This window comes from Pezoporus flaviventris, unplaced genomic scaffold (assembly GCF_033815535.1).
Source record: "Pezoporus flaviventris isolate CSIRO_AGI_PZ_B2104156 unplaced genomic scaffold, CSIRO_AGI_Pfla_v1 ptg000035l, whole genome shotgun sequence".
Classification (NCBI taxonomy): domain Eukaryota; kingdom Metazoa; phylum Chordata; class Aves; order Psittaciformes; family Psittacidae; genus Pezoporus; species Pezoporus flaviventris.
In genome coordinates this window covers 230,083-237,464 of record NW_026892583.1, presented here as the reverse complement: position 1 = coordinate 237,464, position 7,382 = coordinate 230,083, and positions in this window count along the sequence as shown.

Here is a 7,382-nt window from a genome sequence, read left to right as displayed (position 1 = left end):
CTCATCATCTTCTCTTCCTCAATAAGTAGCCCATTACAAGATGCATTCCTAAGGGTGTTTGTGCTAATGCCAGGGCTGTTGCAATGCCTTCACTTCCAACCAAGGAAATGGGATAAATGCACCTTTATATACATTTACTGATTGTATCAAACAGGGGTGGGGGAGTGCTGGAGGGTAAGAAAGATGGGCAGGCTGACAAGAACATCAAGTAGTTTAATATAAGAAATAAGGTAAGAAATGTGGAAAAGGGACCAAAATATCAAGTGGCTGGTCCTTGATGACTTCATTGTTGGAAAGGACGGAGGCTTGGTGGTCAGTGTTACATGGCAGGTGAAGACACAGCCTGGAAAATTCTATCATGAACCCAATATAGGATTTGGGGCAAGGAGAAAAGCCAAGGACTGGAGCCAGCAACAGAGGAACAATGCATAGACTCTGCAGCACAATTCATGCTGAATTTGCTTCTTTTTAGACCACTTCCACAACCTGTTTCTCCTTACTTCTGGGCTGAGGATGCCCCATCTTCCCTGCCCTTGGTTTTATTTCCTCTTTCCAGCAAATCCCCCTCACACACACTCTTCCAGCTGTCCTACCTCTCCCTTTCAGCTGCCAGGGTTACTTCTGTTCCTACAGCAGCTCCATTTGCAGCCAAAGGGGGGAAAGATGTCACCACAGGTATATCACATAATATACTTGCTTGATGGTGCTTTGCAGATCATTCTTCATACAACAGACTACTGAACAATCCTAGAAGAGTGAATGATGCTAAAATAGATCCATTCTTGTGGAACTTCATCCATATATATTACAAACGTACATTAAAAGCCTCCCTCCACATTCTGCTCCCTTCTTGCTTTCCCTAGTAGCCACATCCTTCTCCCTGAACTCTCATTACTGATTCCAAATGTCTTTGTTTTCATTCACACCTTCCGATCTGACCTAGTTACAGCAATTCCAGTTGAATGTAACCATAGAAACAAAGAACCACCACACTGCATCCCTTCTTGTTCTGAACATCACCTGATCGCTACCTCACCTCTTTCTAGCTTGGAATTCTGTGCCTACAAAGCATCTTATATTTCCCTCCCTTTGGCAGTGGCACAGTTAATGAACCTAATGAGGCTTCCCTGCTTCTACACACTTGCACTGTCATCCATGAAGGAAAAGGTTCTCTCCCCATCTCAGCAAAAATGAAGTTGCTTTGTGTGTGGACTCCTGACCATCTCACAAACACCACTATGGAAAACATTAATATTTAGCCTCACTTAAAATTTAACCATTGTATTCCGAATGGTGCAGTAATAATTTCATTTTCTAGCATTTTTTGTTATCTATCACACAAAAGAATCGTTGTCCTAAATCTAATTGGTATTTTCATTTTGACTTTTCACCATGAAAACAGGGGGCACCGGTCAGTTTTCTTTTTCTTATACACCACATTGAAAACCACCAAACTCTATCTTCCTAAACAAGTTAAACCTTTGGAAACTTGCTTTGAAGCATCTTAACAATAGCCAAAAGCACCACTGAGTCTTGTCTGCAAGTCTTTTTCCAAACAAGTACAAACAAGAACAAGCTGCAGTCTTGTTCTCCTCATATACCTCCTCTGATTTCAGCAGGACCAGAAGCTAGAAGGGTTGTTAACACCTTATTAACAGATCTTCCCTTAAATTATACAATAACCCTTGGAATTATCTTCAAAGCTTCTTCTGACATAAAATCTGTGGCTCGGTTTCTTTTCACCTCAGTAGGTGACTCAGCCCAAGATGTCATGGAGGCTACTTGAATCATCCACCTCTAAGCAATGAAGGTTTTCGTGTCCTGCTCCAAGCTTCCAGTTGACAGCACTGGTTGGTTCTCCTGCACTTGCCATGTTCAGGGTCTCACTGGGTCTCACAGAGGCCCAGTGAGAATGACTTTATTACAAAGAATGAGATCTTTGTAAGAAAGACAGCAGGGGAAACCCAGCTGCCATTATACACTCACTAGCACCCTGCCTCCAGCTGCCACTCTTGGAATAAACAGAGTCAACAGAGTCAAAAACTTTGCTTTTCCAATGGCATTTCTTCTTTCAGTGTTCTCCTTGTTTTACCTCCACTACTCCCATCTCCATTTCTCCTTACTGCCAATCCAGCTGTGACCCAGCTTCCTAAGCTATTAAGGATCACTGAAAATCCAAGGGGAGGTATGAGATGCTTTTTGATTCAGTCTTCTGATCTAAGCTGCAATTCATTCTTAGCATCATAGATGACCTGAGATCACCAAAAGACAATGAAAATATATTAAAGCTCTTTATGTCACTACCATGATTCGCCTGTAGTATACTTTAAAATACCTGAGTGACCCGGGGGATGAGGGATCACTAGGTCCCTGGACATCTGGGGACCAAACCAGTAATACAGAGAAACGGAGATGGACTGAAAGGATGGCAGTCTTTATTTTACCTTCTTGAGCAGGGAAGAATGAGTTAGAATAATGGAGGGAGGAACCCATAGAAAATAGGATATGTTAAAAGAAAAGCAGCAAATACTGAAAACCAGTTTAAAATAGCAAAGTCTAAAAGAAGAATCAGTTCTTGGCTTTTGCCCAGCCTAAGAAAAGCTTAAGATGCAGGGTGCATGGAATTACAGTGTGAAGATTTACAAGATGCAGGCTGTCCCCAGTGCAATTAAAACAACACCACTGATGAAGCAAATGCAGGAGGAAAACACCAATTTTAGCATCATATTCCTTGCAGGGAAGAGCTGGAAACTCTTGGTATCTCACTGTAACACTACTCCAGCATGAGGCTTAGGATCCACACACGCATTGGAAGGATTAGCATAACACCAAAAAAGGGGTGGATACCAGAAATATTTCCTTTCTTCTTGTCCACTGCTGCATTCTTAGGAATGAGCTGTAATAGTTGAATAATTTGGACTAAATGAGTTAATGTTGTCCCTGAACTATTGGTTTGGATTACTAACACTTGATACTGACAATAAGGTTTGGGATACAAACTGTGTTTCTTCAGCCTGTGTTAACTGCATGGAGTATTTGCTCTGGTACTTGTCCCTAACAACTGACTGTTAACATTTAGCTGCAAAAAATATACATGATAGAGGGAAAGAATGAATGTATTATAGTGTGGACAACCAGAGGAAGACTGTGATTTGGGAGGAGTTTACATCCTGCCAGAAAAAGCAACCAAGAATCACTATATGTAAGGGATGGGGTTGCTGAGATAAAAGGAAGTGTATTTTTTGTCCTCTAAAAGATGTAAATTCAATTAGTAACTGAGCAAAATCTGAGTAAAGAGAAAAGGAAAGAAGCTGGTGATAACAGGAGAACATCAGTAGAATGCACTTTTCATTATAAATGAGATTACACTGACAAGGCAGCATTAAGAACAGAACACTTCTTATTGTGCTGATGGGTACTTGCAATGCCTGCTGCTTTCTATACTAAACAAGTGTGATTATGTGCTCTGCTTCCTTGGCATCCAGACCGATATGTGCCTTGAGCCTGATAATCCCACACAGCCAACACAAGATCCACTACAGAATGTGAAACTCATTCTAGCGATGGAAGTACAATGGGAATTTCTGTTTGCTTGTTGGTTGGCTGCCTTGGGACGTTAAGCCAGCTCTCAGCCACCCTCCTATGACTAGAAAAAGTGTTGCCAACTCAAGATCATAGAATATGTCTGAGTAAAAAACCATCCCTGATAGCATTTTTGTCTTTGTTTTAAATGTATCAGCTTCATTAGCCAACTCTAGTACACACGATCATAAGCTATCTATCAGAGCAAAGGAAGAAAAATTACCGATACTGTACAGAATATATGAAAACATAATTATATCAAAAACTATGTTTTTCAATAGACATACTTCTGATCATAGTTACACTCTAATGCAATTGAAATGTAAAGATTGAACAGTGACTCTAAGACATTCATGTTTCTTTTAACAGATTTGTAAAGGTCAGGGGGCTTTTAATGGTTTAATGTTCCATAAGATAAGAAACAGAAAATAATTCATTTACCAGGGTAAGCAGCATTTGATTGAAACGTGCTTCAGAAAAGGATGTAGCCTTGACTTGAACATAATCCCAGAATCATAGAATGGTTTGGATTGGAAAGGACCTTAAGATCATCCAGTTCCAACCCCCTGCCGTGGGCAGGGACATCTCACACTAGACCATGTCACTCAAGGCTCTGCATTAATTTTAGCATTGATTCTGCTTAACTAGTGAAATTTTGAGTCTTAAAGTTTAATTTGTCTGGGTTTGACTTGGGAAATGTTTACTGGGTTTTGTTTTACAGGTCTCTCCTAGACTGAAAATAAATCGGTTCTGGTATTTCCTCTCTACACGAGTACTTGTCCAGAAACAAGTGATTTCCTGATTTTTCCTTCTGTATCCTGAAAGTTGCAGATAGACTCAGCACATGTTAATGAACAGTGGGAATCTGTTTACACAAATGACATTTTGTCCAGTAAGGAATCTCAAGGACCCAAATGGCAATAAAATGGTTTTACCAGGACTGATGTGGAAATGCAGCAGCACTCCAAGGGAGGTGATTGTTCAGTTTGTATGAAACTATCACTCTGCTATCTAATTATTCATTTCAGATTTAAATACCTTAAAGCCTTGGTCGCAGCCCTGTTTTACCAAGTGCTATGTAAATATCTGCTCTTAAGAACCTTCCTTGCTGGCTGGCAGAAGAACAAAAGGCAATGAGGACACAATAGCAGTCAGATGTGTTATGAAAGGACATTTAAACTCCAAACTGGGAGCACTGTCACTCAGAAACAATATTATTAACAAGCCAGCCTTGTTGAGGGCTTCATATTGACCTGAAAACAATGTAGTTTAAGATGCCTAGATCATTTTGAAATGGAAGCACAATTCCCAAACTACTTTCCACATAGAAAAGAGATCAAGATATCTTATTGTAGGCTGGGAACCCAGTTTTAAATATTAACATGAGGGAAAAGGTCTTTCCCTTCTCTTGAAAAAGGCAAATGGAGTTTTTCTTTTGGGCACACATATGTTTCAAGATGCTCAAAGAAGGTGCAGTTTCTTCTTTTGAAGAGCTGTGATATACTCATGGAACTGATAATTGGGTTTTCTTTCTTCAGGGGAAGAATACTCCATCCTGAAAGCCCAAGCCAATCTTCATCCAGTGAAATACACAGTAGTTATTGCTTACCTTTGGGTAAATTAGTGCTTATTACTTCAGCACCTTGGGTGTCTTTCTGCTTGAGTCAGCTTCCTCTGGCACAGAATCATATATCCTGATGATATGCAGAACTACATCATCCTTCATGCACCCATCTGCTCCATATGGTGATGAGCAAGAATGTTTCCTCCTCAGAGCCATTAACTGATTGCTTCTCAAGCACTAGAAATCTGCTTCAGGGGAGAGATGGAAGGAAGGGTTTGTCTGCCCTTAAGGGATGGGGAAGAAGTTTACTTCTGTTAAAGTGATGCTGCAATAGCTTCCCTTCCTAACCATTGTGTTCCCCCACCTCCATGCTCTAGCACCCCTTTCTCCAGCCCAGTCAGGATGTCATTTTGTTGTCTCCTACTAGGTTTGATATTATTCATCCACTTCAACCCAAGTTCAGAGCTCCTCAGTCTTTCCTTCTAGTGATATGAAGGGAAAGTGGGGGTCCTTTCTCTGCTTAAGTATATTTTTCCTTGGCAGAGTAACTAAAGCTAGCTGAAAGACTAAAGATGCAGCTAAATCTGATCTTCACTCTATTTTTCTCCCAATATCCTCAGTTCCCACTTTCTTCCTTAGCCCATCTCTTTTCCCCTTCACATACCTGCTCCACATCCCTCCCATGCACCCGTTGCTCACTGCTCTCTCCTGCTGCCTCGTTTTCCCACCACTTGCCATGGAACCATTGGACCTTACCAAGCGGCCAGCGATGGATCTCATGCTTTTTAAACTGGAGAAAAAGTATGATTTACCCTGCATCCATACGGATTACTGCACAGCTGTAGTGCATTTCCATGTGCTGGTGATGGTCTGGTGCTGCTAGCAAAGTCATCCTCTAGGTGTTAATGGAGACTAATCCCTTCTAAAAGATGAAAAGAATCTTATGTGGTCTTACCAACTTGTATATAAAACTCAATAAAAGCGTAATATGACAAACACAAAAACTGTGATTTCTACTACGTTTTTTAAATACTTTCCTTGGAACCTCAGTTCCTTTTACATTAATGAATCAATGAATTACACAATGTAAAGATACCAATTTGCCCATTCCAGACTAACCAGGAAGATGTCTGCACCCAAACGAGCGTGACCAGCAGGTTGAAGGAGGTGATCCTGCCTCTCTACTCTGCTCTCGTGAGACCTCACTTGGAGCATTGTGTGCAGTTCTGGTGTCCTCAACATAAAAAGGACATGGAACTGTTGGAACAAGTCCAGAGAAGGCCACGAGGATGATCAGGGGACTGGAGCACCTCCTGTATGAAGACAGGCTGAGGAAGTTGGGGCTGTTCAGCCTGGAGAAGAGAAGGCTGCGTGGAGACCTCATAGCAGCCTTCCAGTATCTGAAGGGGGCCTATAGGGATGCTGGGGAGGGACTCTTCATTAGGGACTGTAGTGATAGGACAAGGGGTAACGGGTTCAAACTTAAACAGGGGAAGTTTAGATTGGATATAAGAAGGAAATTCTATCCTGTTAGGGTGGTGAGGCACTGGAATGGGTTGTCCAGGGAAGTTGTGAATGTTCCATCCCTGGCAGTGTTCAAGGCCAGGTTGGACAGAGCCTTGGGTGATGTGGTTTAGTGTGAGATGTCCCTGCCCATGGCAGGGGGGTTGGAACTGGATGATCTTAAGGTCCTTTCCAACCCTAACTATTCTAAGATTCTATGATTCTATGTCCTTCACTTACTCACTAGTTTATGTATTTCTACATGATCCTGGAAGGCAGACATACCCCTTCTATGTGTGCCCCCTACAAAATTCCTTCCACTTCACACTTCTATATATCCCCTTTTCCACACTTTCTTTCCTGTTATGTTTCTCACCTTCTTTCTCTGCCATCTCTTGACTACCCGATGAAACTCAGGGCTTTTATGTCCCTTACACAAGCTCTTTGTGCCGTTAAAGCTACACCATGCAACAAATGCAGCCTTTCACCTACTTGGCCACAGAAGAGAGTCTGTTCTCCTCTCATTGCCTTGGCTGGTTTGTGTCCCCGGAGCCAAACAAAACCTAGAACAAGTGCTGCAGAAAGCCTTGACAGCGTTACAGGCTGTGCTGCAAGAAGATGATAGCAGTGGCGGGGGGTTGATAAGCACCTTTTGATGACTTGGCATTAAGTTATTACACAGTTATCGATGTGAAATGTCCAGATGGGGAGTTCTGTGTGCAGATTTTACACC